The sequence below is a fragment of the Uranotaenia lowii genome, chromosome 3 (genome assembly GCF_029784155.1).
Source record: "Uranotaenia lowii strain MFRU-FL chromosome 3, ASM2978415v1, whole genome shotgun sequence".
Classification (NCBI taxonomy): Eukaryota; Metazoa; Arthropoda; class Insecta; order Diptera; family Culicidae; genus Uranotaenia; species Uranotaenia lowii.
Genome location: NC_073693.1, coordinates 338,467,806 through 338,486,813, shown reverse-complemented (window position 1 = coordinate 338,486,813; position 19,008 = coordinate 338,467,806).

Sequence of the window (19,008 nt, the reverse complement as noted above, 5' to 3'; positions counted from 1 at the left end):
AACTGCTGCGTTCTCTCAATTTGCACGCTCCAGCTCGACAACTACGCAATCAAAAATTTCTCTGGATACCAAGAAGCAGAACGAGTTTTAGCCAAAATCATCCACTACATCGATGCTGTCATGCTTTCAACGAAGTTTCCCACCTGTTCGACTTTAACGTATAATATTCGATGTTTAAACGTTCGATCCATGATTTAACTTAATTTTAAAATGATACATTGTATGTTACTTAGGTTAATTTTTAATTTTAAGACTTTAAGTCTGTATGACTTCACGGTCAAAGACTCCAAATAACTAAATAAGTAAACTTCCAATACAGACGCCGTTCGTTTTGGCAACATTCGATTTTGGCACATGTGATATATTTATAAAGTACTCAAAAATGACAAAAAGATGAAAAATTAAAAAAGTTAACAAACAAATTCAAACAAATGACGGAAAATGACAAAAAACAACTAAAAAATGATGAAGAACGACAAAAACTGCAAATATGACAAATGTAAACAAACATTATAAACAAAGAAAAGTGGAAAATGCATCAAAAACATGATGAAAAAATTAAAAAAATAATTACAAATGGTCAGAAATAGACCAAAAATAACGTGTTTGCTAATAAAAATAATTATTTTGTACAAACAACTGAAAAAAAAGTTGAGAAAAAAAAACCGTTCGATTTTGGCAACATTCGATTTTGGCAACACAAAATGTACGGGCGTGTTGCCAAAATCGAACGGGGTCTGTATAAACAGAATTTAAATTTACAATATTTATAGTTGACCTCATTGAACAAATCATATAAATATAATTGAAACTATCATGTTTAAAAAAAGTTAAATCTACTATAATTATTGTTGAATGTATGACATCAATTGTACATTAAAGCTGAATCTATTATATTTATAGTTGAATGCACAAAATAAATCATACAACTATAGTTGAATGTATATTATATATTGTTGAATGTACGAAATCAGATTGTCTATTGTATATATTGTTGAAATTCTGGTAATTATAGTTGGTCGAGAAGCAATCAGATATATAATTGAATATAACTGGATTGTTGTTGGATATACCATACTTTATTCTTCGTGAAACTTCCATTAAGCCTGACTAATGATTGATGCGGAGGTTAGTAGCAGATGGTAAAGTTTATCGTGAGAAAATCTATTATAAAATAAATATCGTTGAATCCTTTTACAACTTTACAATAGAATCTATGCACAGATTTTCAAGCAAACACAAATGTACTAAATTTCAATTATCAAACAGTTAAAAACAGCATTTTAGTAAATCTTTTGAATTAATTGATCAATCAACTGCAAAAAAAAACTATTTTTAACAGAGGAAAAACATAACATGGATACTGTAAATTCAATTTGGTGTTTGAACATTTTTTTTCAAATCACATGGAGAAACAGAATTTTTTTTCATTTGAAGAGGAATCATGCGTCCTCTTAAAATATCGAATGAGAACGAAAATTTGTCCATTTAGCGTTGAAAAAATGTCATTCTTTTTAATATTCTTTTAATAAATTTAGATTGAAAAGCTTTGAAAAAAAAAAATCGGTATTTATACCGTTTTTTGGAATTTTATTTAATACCGAATACCGATTTTTTGGGGCTTGAAAATACCGATTTAAATGTGGCATCCCTGACACGCACACATACTTATCATAACTAGCAGGGTGTGAAAACGAACAATACATAAACGAGCAAATACAGATTTTACTTATTTTTGTTGTTTTTGTGATGAAGCTGGTGCGGCTTTGTTTCGTAACCTCCCTCCACTTGGCTCGATTCAGATATGACAGCTGATTTGATGACCTTGAGTTCACGTGGTTTGGTCGTGTTGAGGTTCCTCCTGGTCCCCGGCGATGGCACACCTACTCCGGGCTGGCTGGTTACCGATTGGATCCCCAGAACTCCCTAACGGCATATTAACTGTCGGAATGAATTTAAAACTTGCATTATTGCTCACGATTGATAATATTATTGTCAATACGCTTAGACCGTCTAAACTCGATTAATATTTTTCATGTTGTCCTCTTAATTCACTTGACGTTCTTATTAACACATTTAGGCTGTCCTCTCAACTCGCCTTCAGTTTTCCAGCTGTTCTCTCAACTCGCTTGATATTCACGACAATACACTCAGACTGTCCTCTCAGCTCGCCTTGGGATTTACAAGCTGTCCTCTCAACTCGCTTGTTATCCTTGTCAATCCCTCCAGACTGTCCTCTCAACTCGCCTATGAAATCCAAGCTGTCCTCTCAACTTGCTTTATATTCTCTTTAATACGTTCAGGCTGTCCTCTTAACTCACATTTGGATTTTCAAGTTGTCCTCTCAACTCGCTTATAAGTTTTCAAGCTGTCTTCTCAACTCACTTGACGTTCTCTTCAATACACTCGGGCTGTCCTCTCAACTCGCCATGGGATTTACAAGCTGTCCTCTCAACTCACTTGAAATCCTTGTCAATACGTTCAGACTGTCCTCTCAACTCACTTGATATTCTCTTCAATACAGTCGGACTGTCCTTTCAATTCGCCTTGGGATTTACAAGCTCCCAACTCGCTTGAAATCCTTGTCGATACGTTCTGACTGTCCTCTCAACTCGCCTATAAGTTTTCAAGCTGTCCTTTCAATTCACTTGACATTCTCTCCTTTCAACTCACCTTTGGATTTTCAAGCTGTTCTCTCGAATCGCTTGCAATCCACGTCAATGCGTTCAGACGTTCAGTCCTCTCAATTCGCCTTTGGAATTCAAGCTGTCCTCTGACCTTGCTTGATATTCTCTTTAATACACTTAGGCTGTTCTCTTAACTCACGTTTGGATTTTCAAGCTGTCTTCTCGACTCGCTTGAAATCCTTGTCAATACGTTCAAACTGTCCTCTCGTTGCCTTTGAAATCCAAGCTGTCCTCTCAACTCACTTGATATTCTCTTCAATACACTTAAGTTGTCCTCTTAACTCACCTTTGGATTTTCAAGTTGTCCTCTCAACTCGCTTCTAATCAATGCGTTCAGACTGTTCTCTCAACTTACCTTTGGATTTTCAAGTTGTCCAATGTTGTCAATATCCTTATCAATGTGTTCAGGCTGTCCTCTTAATTCGTCTAGAGAATCCAAGCTGTCCTCTAAACTTGCTTGATATTCTCTAATACGCTCGAGCTGTCATCTCAATTTGCCTTTGAATTTTCAAGCTGTCCTCTCAACTCGCTTGATATTCATGTCAATACACTCAAAACACTAGTACAATACAATACATTCATGTCAATACATTAACTCGCCATGGGACTTACAAGCTGTCCTCTCAACTTGCTTGAAATCCTTCTCAATACAATCAGACTGTTCTCTCAACTCGCATATAAGTTTTCAAGCTGTCTTCTCAACTTGCTTGATATTCTAATCAATGCGTTCGGGCTGTCCTCTCAACTCGCTTGATATTCTTGTCAATACGTTCAGACTGTCCTCTCAACTCGCCTATAGAAATCCAAGCTGTCCTCTACACTGGCTTGATATTCTCTTTAATACACTCGAGCTGTCCTCTCAACTCACTTTTGGATTCCCAGACAACCATTTGGTGGGTATTTCGAATTTGCAACGCAAAATATACATGCAAATATACCTGTAAACATATCGTATATAATGTGAGCAAAACCAGTATATACGTATCATTTTGGAGGCCATATAGGTACATTAGCAAACATATTCTTGATTTGGATTGTATTAAATTACGATTTGCACGACTTGTCATGCGCATCATTTACGACTACCCTGATTCTTTTTGGAATATACTATGACAATTTACATTGTCATATAGATGATTGAGGTTGTAATATACGACATTTTTCGTAGCAATATGGAAAGTTTGACGACTTATTTGGTCGTCTTTTGCGACTTGAGTGCAGGGCTCTCATTTTCCGTCAGTTGAATAAAAATAAGATTATTATTTTTTTTTTATACTTTAAACCAATTGGTTATTCATCCATAAAAATAATAAAAATGAGATTATTTCAAAGAAATGCATTTTTTGCTGTCAAAATCAAGTTTATATCGTACAAGTTTATTATTTGCCAGATTGCTGATTTTATTGTTAGTACCTGGGACTTGATCCCCTGACCATACGATCTGCAGCTCATGATGGTTCCTCGAAGCTATTTGGGATATATAAATTCAAGGGGATTTGCTTGAAAGGCATTAAAACCAAAAGCAAATCGTATATTTCTATAACTTAAATCTGTTAAATCGTAGAACACGTCATCGATGATCTAAAAATAGACCAACGTTTTGAAGCCACCTTTAATTCGATTCCAATCATCGATGTCCCATTATCATAAACGATTTCATTGAACTTTTTTGTATTCTTTTACGATTGCCAGCAAATACGTTTTACGAAAATCAGACATGCGAATTAATTTGCAAAGGTATATGATTGCATGCACATTATTACGAATCAATGCAGTTATATACGTTTTTTATTTCGAATTATTTTATGCATAGCACGACAAAATCTCTCAGTCACGGCTGATCACCGTATATCGGTCGTTTCACGGATTTTTTACGAATTGTCGTACACAAAGGTCGAGTTCATATGTACATAAATACGAGTCTCTCTTCTTGTCGTAATAAAATCATGCAATGCTTTTAAATACGATAAAGAATATGCATGAACCGCACATTGTAGGTGCAGATATACGAAAATGAGTATAAATAACATTCTATACGATGTAATCTGTAAAAGAAAATACGACTTCTGGTTGTCTGGGTTTTCAAGCTGTCCTCTCAACTCGTTTGAAATCCTTATCAATGCGTTCAGTCTGTCCTCTCAAATCGCCTATAAGTTTCCAAGCTGTTCTCTCAACTCGCTTGATATTCTCTTCAATACACACAGGCTGTCCTCTCAATTCACCATTCAATTTTCACTCGACTCGCTTGCAATCCTTGTCAATACTGTCCTCTGAACTCGCCTATAAGCTTTCAAGCTGTCCTCTCAACTCGCTTGATATTTGCTTTATATTTTCTTCTATCAAATCAGGCTGTCCTCTCACCTCACCTTTGGATTTTCAAGCTGTCCTCTCGACTCGCTTGCAATCCACATCAATACGTTCAAACTGTCCTCTCAACTCACCTATAAGTTTTCAACCTGTCCTCTCAACTCACCTTTGGGTTTCCAAGCTGCCATCTCAACTAGCTTGATTTCCTTATCAATGCATTCAGCCTGTCCTCTTTACTCGCCTATGGAATCCAAGCTGTTCTCTCAACATCTCTTTAATACGCTCGGGCTGTCCTCTCAACTCGCTTCAAATTCTGAAAACTGTGTTCAAAATTTACTTAATAATTCAATTTTCTCCTTATCTACACACTGTATTATCTCTTATCTACACACTTGAAATAAGCATGAACGTATTTTGAAGTTCTTCTGTTTGTTATTTAGATTAGTTGAATCACAACAATTTGTAGAATTCTTTTATGCTTTTTTTTACTTTGTTTGAAATAGCTTCCGAAAATCATTTGAAACCACTGCGGTTTCTTGCAATCATTTCTCCACGAAATGGGTAATGAAATTGTTCACTTAACTCACTTTTTCAAAATGGATAACTTTTTCTTTTCGGTTCGATTTCCAACGACATTGAGTCATTCCATCCGAAACGCCCACCATAAAATGCACTCCGTCGAGAGACAGTTTTCTCAACTGAGCAGGGTCTGGGCTAGGATGGCTTGACAACAAAGACAAGACAAGACCCGACCGACCAACCGACCGATCTCGTGACCATCCGAAGTGTTTAACATGGTTCATTTGTATGTAAAACAGTCCCAGATTGGGGATAAGCTATCCTAGCTATCATCCCCACCATCCGCATATCTATCTATCTTCCTGCTTCCAGGCTTCCTTTGAAGAGGGTAAGAAGAGCAGTCGAAGTTGGTTGAAGAGCTTCAGCCTCAGCTGGTCGGTTGGGGGAAACGTGATCTGATAGATTCCTACGTAGATGGTACTCGGCCAGCCAGTCACGGATGCAGAATTGAGGCAGAGGCCTACAGCAGAGAAAGGATTGCTTCCGTTTGGAATGTCTAGCTTAAGTATTTATCCTATTCAGCATCGTTTTGTGGGTTGTGCCCCCCATATTTTGACAGTTCACTAACTAAATCGGTGGTTTCTGACGAAGGTCTTCTCGCTCTTAGAAAATCGGCAAAGGAAGCAGAACTTTGTGGTTTGTTCCTTCTGGTTTCGAAAATGATGATGAACCAACCTTAGGAGAAGAAGTTCCGGCGGAACCTCCGGAAGAACTCGGGAAGGCGGGGACATTTTGCATTCATTGCATACTGGCTGGCACATTGTTGGCCCGCCTCTCCGGTCTTATCCGGAACATGATTGAAATTGCATGTTATCTCTTTGGTTTTGTTCTTCTCGGCAAATGATACGGATCCTGGCTGGACAAGACTGGATTTGGTTTTGGTTGGATCTACTTATGTATGGAGGATGCTGGCTGAGCTTTATCCGAAGAGATGAAGCGATAACAGGATTGTGGCCAGATCGGTTTATGTCAACAGATGGGCCACCACAGGTTCAATTTTGTTGCGGCCGGCCGGATTCTCTAGGCAAGGATTCACTATTTTGTGTAGAAAACCAGACCAGAAAGGTCTCGAATAATTGAATGCAAAACATGGATCTCGATTTTGGTTTTCATTGATGCCTCTGTTCCTATCAGGAAAAAACATTGGTAAATCTAGTGGTTTCAAACTCAATTTTATTTCTTTGTATCAGAAAGAAAATAATTATTTCAAATTTGAAAAAAAAAACCTCAACAGTCTAAAATCAATTACCTACAACAAAATTCTGCAAGAAACATTCGAAAGAATGATACCAAACAGAAATAAAAACAGTCAAAGCACAAAAATCATTTCCGATTGCTGCGGCCATCGCCAATATCTGCAAAGTAAACGACGAATTGAAATTCAATCTAACGAGAGGTTTTCCATTAAAATTTTATCAAAAGCCGCTTATCGGTTTTCGATTGTCGTCTGCACTTTCATTAAAAAAAAAGAGAGAAGGAAAAAAAGCATGATGCCCAAAAGCTCAGCGGACGTCTTTCCAATCGTCGTTCTATCGTCGTTGTTGTCCTGGTCTTAGTTGAATGGAATGAACAATTTTTGTTGATGGTTTTTTTTTATCTCGAAAAATTGGTGCTCTGTATTCTGTTGAGCCTCTTGACACGTAAACGGATATGCTAATTTGTACCTGACACTTGAGAAATCAATTAGGATTGTAGTCTGTTGGACACCAAATTTCGACATATGAGTACCCATTGTGAAACGAATAATAAGACAGGATTGTAAACGATTGGTGCTAGAATTATAATCAATATTTTAAATTAAAGATTCAAGATTCAAGATTCAAGATTCAAGATTCAAGATTCAAGATTCAAGATTCAAGATTCAAGATTCCAGATTCCAGATTCAAGATTCAAGATTCAAGATTCAAGATTCAGGATTCAAGATTCAAGATTCAAGATTCAAGGATCAAGATTCAAGATTCAAGATTCAAGATTCAAGCTTCAAGATTCAAGATTCAAGATTCAAGATTCAAGATTCAAGATTCAAGATTCAAGATTCAAGATTCAAGATTCAAGATTCAAGATTCAAGATTCAAGATTCAAGATTCAAGATTCAAGATTCAAGATTCAAGATTCAAGATTCAAGATTCAAGATTCAAGATTCAAGATTCAAGATTCAAGATTCAAGATTCAAGATTCAAGATTCAAGATTCAAGATTCAAGATTCAAGATTCAAGATTCAAGATTCAAGATTCAAGATTCAAGATTCAAGATTCAAGATTCAAGATTCAAGATTCAAGATTCAAGATTCAAGATTCAAGATTCAAGATTCAAGATTCAAGATTCAAGATTCAAGATTCAAGATTCAAGATTCAAGATTCAAGATTCAAGATTCAAGATTCAAGATTCAAGATTCAAGATTCAAGATTCAAGATTCAAGATTCAAGATTCAAGATTCAAGATTCAAGATTCAAGATTCAAGATTCAAGATTCAAGATTCAAGATTCAAGATTCAAGATTCAAGATTCAAGATTCAAGATTCAAGATTCAAGATTCAAGATTCAAGATTCAAGATTCAATATTCAAGATTCAAGATTCAAGATTCAAGTCTCAAGATTCAAGTTTCAAGTTTCAAGATTCAAAATTAAAGATCCATTAGTGGAATTTTTGTCATTTTTGTCATTTTTGTCATTTTTGTCATTTTTGTCATTTTTGTCATTTTTGTCATTTTTGTCATTTTTGTCATTTTTGTCATTTTTGTCATTTTTGTCATTTTTGTCATTTTTGTCATTTTTGTCATTTTTGTCATTTTTGTCATTTTTGTCATTTTTGTCATTTTTGTCATTTTTGTCATTTTTGTCATTTTTGTCATTTTTGTCATATTTGTCATTTTTGTCATTTTTGTCATTTTTGTCATTTTTGTCATTTTTGTCATTTTTGTCATTTTTGTCATTTTTGTCATTTTTGTCATTTTTGTCATTTTTGTCATTTTTGTCATTTTTGTCATTTTTGTCATTTTTGTCATTTTTGTCATTTTTGTCATTTTTGTCATTTTTGTCATTTTTGTCATTTTTGTCATTTTTGTCATTTTTGTCATTTTTGTCATTTTTGTCATTTTTGTCATTTTTGTCATTTTTGTCATTTTTGTCATTTTTGTCATTTTTGTCATTTTTGTCATTATTGTCATTTTTGTCATTTTTGTCATTTTTGTCATTTTTGTCATTTTTGTCATTTTTGTCATTTTTGTCATTTTTGTCATTTTTGTCATTTTTGTCATTTTTGTCATTTTTGTCATTTTTGTCATTTTTGTCATTTTTGTCATTTTTGTCATTTTTGTCATTTTTGTCATTTTTGTCATTTTTGTCATTTTTGTCATTTTTGTCATTTTTGTCATTTTTGTCATTTTTGTCATTTTTGTCATTTTTGTCATTTTTGTCATTTTTGTCATTTTTGTCATTTTTGTCATTTTTGTCATTTTTGTCATTTTTGTCATTTTTGTCATTTTTGTCATTTTTGTCATTTTTGTCATTTTTGTCATTTTTGTCATTTTTGTCATTTTTGTCATTTTTGTCATTTTTGTCATTTTTGTCATTTTTGTCATTTTTGTCATTTTTGTCATTTTTGTCATTTTTGTCATTTTTGTCATTTTTGTCATTTTTGTCATTTTTGTCATTTTTGTCATTTTTGTCATTTTTGTCATTTTTGTCATTTTTTAAATTTTTGTCCTTTTTGGTCATTTTTGTCAATTTTGTCCTTTCTGCCAGTTTTGTCGTTTTTTGTAATTTTTGTCATTTTTGTCATTTTTGTCATTTTTGTCATTTTTGTCATTTTTGTCATTTTTGTCTTTTTTGTCATTTTTGTCATTTTTGTCATTTTTGTCATTTTTGTCATTTTTGTCATTTTTGTCATTTTTGTCATTTTTGTCATTTTTGTCATTTTTGTCATTTTTGTCATTTTTGTCATTTTTGTCATTTTTGTCATTTTTGTCATTTTTGTCATTTTTGTCATTTTTGTCATTTTTGTCATTTTTGTCATTTTTGTCATTTTTGTCATTTTTGTCATTTTTGTCATTTTTGTCATTTTTGTCATTTTTGTCATTTTTGTCATTTTTGTCATTTTTGTCATTTTTGTCATTTTTGTCATTTTTGTCATTTTTGTCATTTTTGTCATTTTTGTCATTTTTGTCATTTTTGTCATTTTTGTCATTTTTGTCATTTTTGTCATTTTTGTCATTTTTGTCATTTTTGTCATTTTTGTCATTTTTGTCATTTTTGTCATTTTTGTCATTTTTGTCATTTTTGTCATTTTTGTCATTTTTGTCATTTTTGTCATTTTTGTCATTTTTGTCATTTTGTGTCATTTTTGTCATTTTTGTCATTTTTGTCATTTTTGTCATTTTTGTCATTTTTGTCATTTTTGTCATTTTTGTCATTTTTGTCATTTTTGTCATTTTTGTAATTTTTGTTATTTTTGTAATTTGTGTAATTTTTGTAATTTTTGTAATTTTTGTCATTTTTGTCATTTTTGTCATTTTTTGTCATTTTTGTCATTTTTGTCATTTTTGTCATTTTTGTCATTTTTGTCATTTTTGTCATTTTTGTCATTTTTGTCATTTTTGTCATTTTTGTCATTTTTGTCATTTTTGTCATTTTTGTCATTTTTGTCATTTTTGTCATTTTTGTCATTTTTGTCATTTTTGTCATTTTTGTCATTTTTGTCATTTTTGTCATTTTTGTCATTTTTGTCATTTTTGCTTACACGCAATGCTATTAGCTACTTTTACTATTTATTTAATGTTTGGGACAAATCGACACATTTTGTTTCTGAAAATGGAATTAGCATTTAATAAAAGGTTTCTAAAAGCTTTCAAAGCCATTAACGAGTAGCTAGCAATTAAAACTAAATCTATTTGATTTTGTAAACCAAACAAATAAGTTGATAAAAGCGTTCAACTGTTCAAATTTTCCACGTTTCTTCAACTTAGAAGGTGCTCCGGCATATTTTAACCGAAATGGAACTTTCGAACTACCTTTCGGTTAGTTCAAAGCTAGTCAATGGAACTTTGTGTTTCGTAGGATCTACTATAGGGTCCCAGTTTTTTACCGACTTGGTGAACTTTTTGTCAAGCAACATAAACTGCCCACAAGTGATGCTAATGCTTGCCCAAGTTTCAATATCCATCTGTAGCACTTATTTGGTGCTTTTAGGTTCTGTACGAGACCAATTGCTAATTTTTTTGTTTCACTATCATGAGTTGAATTTTGCTAATCGAATCATTTTCATCGGAGATCATCTGGGATACAGTAAGGAATACCTTCGTGAAAATTTTGAAAAGGTTGCGACACATTTGAGGATTCCCGCATCTGTTTTAATAGTGGGTGACCGTGTGATTTTGTATGATTGCTATTCCCGAACTTTGATTAAGGAAATTCTGATGACGGAAACACCATTAGACGACCTTTGGGACCAGAATGTGATTCCACCCCGTGGAAACTTCTCTTTTCGCGTGTCAGACATCTCCATCAGGAGCAAGGAGTTCGCGATTCTACCTGTAACTCGTTGTGCCAAAGAGCTGACCTACTCTAGGGGCTGGAAATTGATGTTTTCGTCAGCACATTCGCAACGGCGAATGGGCAACGGCGACGGCGAATGGGATACGGATGTTCATATGATTCCGGAATACTCAATCGCTCATCCGAAAGCGGAACTCGTTCGGGCGCCATCTTGTGGAGGAAACTGTTTGATACTTACCAAGCTGGAACTTCGTAGAAATTTTTGGCACATGCTGTACCCTTTTTCTTCAGCCATTTGGGTAACATTCGGAATAGCTCTAGCTGGAATCACCCTTGTTGTAAAAATTTTGAAATTTGTCATCAAGAACTCTCACTACAGTAAGAAGGCAGCAATAATTTTTTTGATAGGATTTTCCATACTTCGGGCCATTGTTGAAGATACCTACACCTACGCTCTGATATCTTATCTGATGATTGTTGCCTATGAACCGGAACTAGAAACATTACACGATTTTAACAAATCTGGTAGGCCTATCTGTGGCTACAGTAAACCGGAAATAGTACGCAAATACTTTCAAACGATTAAACTAGAGCTAGCGAATCCGATTCTGCAATATCCGCCTGATGTACTGCCCACGAGTCCCCAATGTGGTCTTATGTATCTGTGTCGAGATGTAATGTTTTTGACTGATGTGCGAGTGAAACCTCCCAATGGGCACTATTACGGTCTCAAAGAGCGTCTATCGTTGATCGATGTCAGTTCAGTTTCGATCGGATGCTACCGATTGCTAGGCTTTATCGGGACATTCAGGACTCGGTAGTGGAATCGGGAATCTGGCAGCACTGGAACGAGGCACGAGAGCAAAAGTTCGAAAGAGTTAAGGAGATCGCAAACTCTATAATAACCTTCGAGGAGCTGTTTCTGGTGTGGGTGTTATGGGCTGTCGGTCTGGCTTCGGCCAGTTTTGCTTTTATGGTTGAAATTTTTTACTTTATTTTTGCAACAAATTTTAACCAATTTTGATAAATTGTTTCAAAGTATTAAAAAAAGAAAAACAAACTTTTAAATGAGTTTGAAGCTTTACTATAAACTATGATGATTCTAATAAAGTTTTTAAATTTTAAAATCCGGTTCCTTTAAAGATTTATTCAACAATATAATTTCAAGTGGAGTTATTTTTTTTTTTTTTATTATTCAGACCCATAACTCAACTCATCCGAGAGCATTCCCGTTTGAAGTAAGTAAACATAATTAAATCGTTTCCCGTAAACCTAAACAATCCCCGGATAGCGTTTAGCTCCAGGAACCGCACGCACATAATCAATTTGACAAAAGCACCATTTCAGCCACCGAACCGCAGCTAAGTGAAATGGTTTGCGAAAATTTCAATTAAGTTCACCTTCCTCCAATGATGCCCCCCAAAAACCAAACGGCAGCCATTTTGTTGCCCTTAAGTGACCAATCGTTGCCAATAATTACGACACGTGACAGCTTGGGGAAGGGGACACTTATTTTTCGGCTGCCGGATTGCTGCCCTGGCAAATTCAAAATGATGAACGGTGGCAATTTGATTATATGACCGGCCCAGCAGTGAGGACACAATTGAATGCAGCTCATCCGAAATCAACCGCAAATTCCTGCATTCGATTCTGGTTTCGACGATTCGGATGCTTTCGAAATGTCAATATTGTCAATTCAAACGCCAGAAGTGAAATGTGGTTCTGTCATAAGGTCGAATGTTATTAGATCGAATCATGAAATATATTATTCTCAATAAAGCAAAGAGAAAATAAACATCAAAAGTTTATGCTTATACCACCAGGATTGAGTTGGAATAATTGGTAAGATAAGCACAGATATGCAAAGCTGATGCTCAGATTGTTTAGGAATGGTTCTAGCTCCGGTTTATAAGAAGGAGAGATTCGAAAGCGCAGATTGTTAAGGCTGCTGCTATGATTGTTTGTTGTGATTTGTCCTTCCGGTGGAAAAGACGGACTGGCTTAGGAAGCGCTGATTTATAAGACTGTTGCTGGGCCTTCGAATTGCTTCTCAGGCTTCCAATGCCGATGGTTCACCGAGTAAAGGCATCCAACCTTCAGAGACCTACAATGATCGGCAATCCACTCCGCTTGTAATAGTCTTCTCAGATTAACCCCAGTTGCTTTCCCTCTTTTTACCATGAGTGTACGAAATAAATTCTTCCTCTGAAATATTCATTACATATATTTATTTGTGCAATGAAACACATCTTACATGCCGGTAACTAATGGGATTCGAACCAATTTTTTTTCTTGCGGATACTGGGAATCGAACCCCGTACACTTTGATTATTTACCAGATTCGTGCCAGCCTATTCGCTAGACCACATAAGCGCTCAGTTGATAAATTTCATCTTCGTCTTCAGAAAATCTTAATGGACTTATTTTTTCGTAATACATAACAATTTTGTTAAAATGTGTCTGTGTCCGATTGTGTTGAATACAATAAGGCTGGAACAAATATCAATTCCTTCTTTCGTCACCCCCCCCCCCCCCCCCCTTCGAAATTTCCAAAAAAAAAAAAACCCCGAAGGGGGGAATAAATAATGTTTGAAGTATTTTATTCGTCTAGGTGTTGGTTGATCTTCGAGAAAAACAAAAGAATCGCTTTGGTCTTCCATGCTAACATCGACATCGACCAAAGTTGATTCTCCGGCTGGTGGTTATGGATCATCTTATTCAGGTTCTGGAACATTTGATGTACAGGATGGTTGGCTTGAAGTCCAAACATATCGACCAATATGTTCAATGGTGAAGGCTGCCTCTCCGAAGTACTTGCATCACCCGGATACCGAGGCTTGGCCTGGTCGACGTGTGAACGTATCAGCTTCCGCCTGCCATGATTCTCTTCCAATAGGATGTTGAAGTTAACTATGCCAATCACTTCAAGAATCTTTCAATAACTCACTTCCAAGACGAATTGTTGCGGTATAGTTTGGCATACACCGCAGCACCAGTTGTAAGTTTGTGTGGTCGTGGTCCCTTATCTTCTGTCGGATGTCTCGGTTGGTCATGATCCAGAAGATTCAGAATAGTTCTGATTTTTCTACCAATCATGAGCTCAGCTGGGGTAGAACCATTCAGAACACGGCTTGGAGATGATCGGTAAACTTGCAGGAACGTTTGAAGTGATTCGTGGATGTTTTGCCAGTTGTTGATTTTTAGTAAAGACCTCTTGAGGGAATCCACGAACCTTTCAGCCTGACCGTTTGATTGTGGATGATAAGGCGAAATCCGCAGATGTTGAATACCGTTCCTCCAGAGAATTTGTTCGAATTGTTTCGAAATGAATTGGGTGCCATTGTTTGAAAGAATTGTTGATGGAATTCCAAAACGAACGAACAGTTCATCCAGGAACTCGATGACTGCCGATGATGTTGCTGATTTGATTTTGCAGTTCTCGGACCATATTGAATGAGCATCCACCACAACCAGGAAGTTGAGACTTTTGAATTGTATTCCCTGATGGCCTCGATGAAGTTGTTTGAGAATCCGTTGACGGTAGAATTCTGGGATGACTAACCGATTCGACATCGTGATGCAGTTCTTGATAATTGCAAGAGCATCACGATGGGAACAAAATGGCTTCAATGCTGGGTTAACAATTTCGGAGATGTTTGATGGACAACCGTTTTCGGTTAATTGACTGATTTGCCGAAGAACGGGACACTTGAGTGTTGCGTTGGTTACCATTTTGAATGTGATGGGAACTGAACTGATGGCTTCTTGAAGCGGGATCTCCACATCTTCTTTCAGCTGGACCGATGCAATGACAAACTCTTCGTCTGGTTTTGAGTGTTTGTCGATTAGACGGGAAAGGACGTCTGCGTAGCCAAACTGAGATGTGGACACTTTCTGAATCTCGAAGTCATAGCACAGCAGTGCTTGAGCCCACCGCTGCAGTCTGTTCGCCGTGTGAACTGGAATGCCCTTCTTGGAACCAAATATTCGAAGAAGGGGTTGGTGATCCGTTTGCAACAGGATCCTGCGACCAAGAAGCATTCGATGAAATTCGGTCATACGATTTTCCCATACTGTCTCTCGCCTTGAGTGAAGGATCGACACGCATGAGCAACAGCTTTGAATGCACCGTTTGGGAATTTGTGAAGGATGCAAGCTCCGATTCCAGTTTGGGATGCGTCTGCTGCTACGGTGATTTCAAGGTTAGGATCGTAGTGAGTGAGCATCAAGTCGGACTGTAGAACTTCTTTGAACCGTCGGAAAGACCTCTGGCAATCTTGATTCCACTCAAATTTGACATTTTGTTTCAGCAGAGCATCAAGCGGTCAGCGTAGCGTATGCATTTCGCGCACAAACTTCGCATAAAAATTCACTGCACCAAAAAAAGAACAAAGGGTACTCACATCGGTTGGTGCCGGCATCTTGACATTAGCTTCGACTTTTGCTGGATCGGGACGAAGACCTGAGGCATTGACATGTGCCCAAGGTATCGAATTTGTCGCTGCATGACGTTGCATTTTTCCTCCCTCAGGTGGATCCTATAGTCCTGCAATCGCATAAACAATCCATTCAGAATGCATGGATGTTCCTCTTCGGTTCGGCTGTAGACCAGAATATCGTCCAAGAAAGAATCGACACCTTTCAGACCGGCTGTCATGGTGTTCATCAACTGCTGAAAGGCTTCCGGAGCTGACTTGACTCCAGGTGCGAGCCGGTTGGAACGGAACAATCCACGATGCGTGTTGACGGTCAAAAGCTGCTTCGAATCGTCGTCAACCTCAACTTGCAAATATGCGTCGCTGAGATCGATGATACTGAAGAATCTGCATCCGTTGAGCTTGCTGAAGATGTCATCAGGAACCGGAAGTGGACAGTTGTTCGGTTCCAATGCAGCGTTCAAACCAGTTGTGTAGTCGGCACAAATTCGGATTCGTCCTCCTGGTTTCTTGACAGCCACAATTGGAGCTGCCCACTGGGAAAATTCCACATGCGTGGTGATGTTGAGTTTCTGCAAGCGTTCCAGTTCCGAATCGATTTTCTCAACGGAGCCATTCACCTCCGTTACTGAACGTTACGGCTTGAAAACAGGTTGAGCGTTGGGCTTGAGGTACAATCGAACCTTCGTCTTCGTACAGTGACCCAGGGTGGATTTGAAAACCTCAGGAAACCTAGCTTTGTATCGCTGGATGTAGTTTGAAGATTCGAGTAGGACTTGATTGCATATCGCTGATAATGGTTTGTCCCAAAGCTGAAATAGGTTAATTCATACCAGACCGAAAAGGTTATCGGCAACGTAATAAATCGCTGTTTTCTTGATGTATTCTAGTGTCACTTCAGCTTTGGCTTCACCCAGAAGATGAAGGGGCTTACCTGAAGCTGTCGTCGCAGTGCGTGTTGTTACTGAAAGTGCTGGTGATCCGAGTTTCTTGCTCCATTGATGTTTCGAAATGATGATGTCTGCTGCTGTGTCGAACTGAAGCGTTGCTGCAGAACCATCAATGAGAACGGTAAGAAACATCCGCAGTTGATGTTCTTTCAGCAAAAACACCTTTCACTAATCGCTTCTTGAAAACCTTGGATTTTGATTGCGGCTTCGGTTTGTAGCAATCACAATAACCTTCCTTGTGTCCGGTTTGCTTGCAATCCCTGTAGACGTGGCTTGAATAGCTGCAGTCGCGGACAAAATGCATTCCGCCGCACTGCCATCATGGAGTCTTTGGGGGTTGGTTGAAGTCTTGATGGGTTTTTAATGTGAACCGGATGGTGTGACTGGAAACTTTTTCTGCTTGACTGTGCAGACAGAAGTCACCTGTTGATGTTGTTCAACCATCGTCGTGTCGAGCTTCAAATTTTGCAGTCGTTGAGCATCCTCGACCAGAATTTCGAGACTGCATTCGTCTTCCGGACCAGTTGCTTCCAATTTGGACAGTAGCCTCGTTCGTTTGAGTTGTTGCCATCTTGATTGCGTGGGTGACGTACTCGTCGCCAATGAAGTATTTCTTCATTAAAACAATACTTAAACTTGTTAATTACGAATGGAAAGCGTGTAAATAGCACGTGGACCTAACTAGTAATGACTAATTTTCACTTGTTGATTTGGTATCCACGGTAGCATAAGTCGATGCCTACTGTGGTAACACAAAAAAACAAATATTGGAGGATGGGAGTTATTTCGCCTTTTATATTTTGGATATTATTGATATATTCGATAAAAAATTACTTGATTTATAGGTTTTGTGCAATGATATTACAAGCTTTAATGCAATTTATTCCAATTAATTTGTTTTTCGCATTATTTTTTATTATCCACCTCCCACCCCCCTCCCCCCTCGCGATGTTGCAACTCCGAGTGATGAAAGAAGGATTTGAAATTTGTTTCGGACCAATTGGAATTTGAATTCGGTGTTTTAATTTTTTTTTTCATTTTGTTATTTTGTTTTTAAATTGTCTACGAGTTTCAACTGCACATTCCAGTTATATTTTTCATTTATTTGTTGGAATTCCGAATCTGAAAAATTGGTTGTTTTGAAATCGAGATTTCCTCAGTACCTTAGAGACCATTCAAATATTTCGTAACGCGTTTAGGGGGGATGGAGTATAGCAGTTTGTTACGTTTGAGCTAAAAGGTATCTCAAATAATATTAAAAGCATATTTCTAAACTCTAATATGCGCTGTGAGCCAAGTGAATTTTTTTTTTTTTTTTTTAGTTGCTCAAGGACCCTCCGCTCACCCCCTCCACCAAACAGCTCAATTGAGCTGCCTGGTGTGGGCTCCTTGGGGCAATAGACGAACTGGCAGCATATAAAAATGATAATAGCAATAATAATTCAAGTTGTTAATTCAAATTCAAATAAATACTAATCATAATTAACTAAATGTCTATTGCCCATATAAAAAAGAAATTAAATAAAAAAAGAAAGTGAGCAAAAATATATACAAAAAGTGCTTCCCAGTGGATTCGAAATCCTTTGAAGGGAAACATGATTTAATTGAATAGAAGTTATGAACTAAATATTATGGAAACTAAGCTAAATTTAATCTAATTATATCTATGAGAAAAAAATAAGTAAATGTATTTACAAGAGTTTATAAAATGTTGATATTTACATACTAAATTATTCTAAATTTTGCTTTGTGGTGGAATTAAGTGTATATATACTCGTTTACTTTGCTTTTCAAGTGATTTTTCGTTTTTGTTTTAAATGATGCTCTATTCTGGATTTCTTTTAAATTTGTTGGAAGTTTATTGAAACAATGAGGGCCGCAAACGGAAAATCTAGTTTGTCCTAGGTTTGTTAATGCTCGATTGTACTGCAGATTATTTCGATTTCGGGTATTATGTAAATGGTTTGGAATAACAACGGTAAGATTATGGTGAGATGAAGAGTTAAACAAAATATTATGTACAAAAATAACTGTTTGTAATTCACAAAGTGCTCTGAGTGGTAAAATACCATGATCATCCCGGGAATATAATGATGATGTGGGAGACAACATTGGTAGAGAGAAAATAATTTTGACACATCTATTTTGAAGCGATTGTAGTTTTTTTATTCTTGATTGACAAGCTCGTCCCCAGACAATTATCATGTATTGCAACAATGAATGCACGCATGCGTAATAAAATTGTAGAATACTCCTTCTCGTTACAAAATGCCTTACTCTTTTCATTACTCCACAAAATGTGGAAACTTTCCGTTCGAGATTGTTGATGTGATCACTCCAGTGAGTTTTGAATCTAAGGTTAAACCTAAATATTTGAAACGTTCAACTTTTTCTATTTCATGGTTATTCGACATTAAGCTCCTATGCTGTGGTATCTTTTTCTTGCTAGAATGAAAAATCATAAGTTTGGTTTTGTTTGGATTAAGCGAAAGGAGGTTCGACTGGCAAAAGTTGTTAAGTAATATTAGATCGTTTTCCATCGAATTAATAATTGCAT